Below are 812 nucleotides of genomic sequence, written 5' to 3' on the forward strand. Positions count from 1 at the left end.
TCAAACAGCATCATAGTTTACAGGTAATCTGACACAACATGACTATGACAACTGACTGTGTGACCAAACATAGACACGAGCATCCTCTTTGATATTTCTTATCTTTTTATAAACCAAAAAATATATAGAAATCTGAAAACCGGTTTCCGGTTCAGCGGCGGCAAAGATGGCCGCCTAAGAAAGACTCTCTCCCGACTACTAGGATTTAAGTTTCCATTAACTCGACGAACTCGCTTTAAAACTGAGGGGAAAGCATGGTTAAAGGCCAGACTCCAGGGGGAGACAGGCACAGGACAGACAGACCTGGGGGTTTTACACAGGACACCGAGACACACGGAAAACAGAGTCCGGAACCGGCCCCAGCTGCAGCTCGCTGGCTAATGATAGCGGATAGGAAGACCAAGCTAACATGGAGGCTCACCTGAAAACCTTTCTCTCTGAGATAAAAGATTTCCGACAAGACAATAAGCAACAAGAGATCTGCAAAACCAAAAAGAGACTCGATGACGTAGAAGACCGTGTTTCAAACACAGAGGAGAGAAATATTCACTAGAAGAAGTGACGTAGGAGCTGATGAAACTCCAAGCACACCTGGAAGAAAGACAGGTGCACCAGGAGGGAAGATCCAGACGAAACAACATCAGAGTCTGTTCCATCCCGGAGGGGTCAGAGAACGAGTCCTCATCAATGATAGAGTTTATCGGAAAACTGCTGAGACATGGCTTGTCTCTGACGGAAGACATGGATCTTCATATTGAACGGACACACCGGACACCTGGACCCGCACCGAGAGAAGGAGCAGCTCCGAGATC

The sequence above is a fragment of the Seriola lalandi genome, unplaced genomic scaffold (assembly GCF_002814215.2).
Source record: "Seriola lalandi dorsalis isolate HSWRI2012SDOR001 ecotype SW California unplaced genomic scaffold, Sedor1 jcf7180002054947, whole genome shotgun sequence".
Classification (NCBI taxonomy): domain Eukaryota; kingdom Metazoa; phylum Chordata; class Actinopteri; order Carangiformes; family Carangidae; genus Seriola; species Seriola lalandi.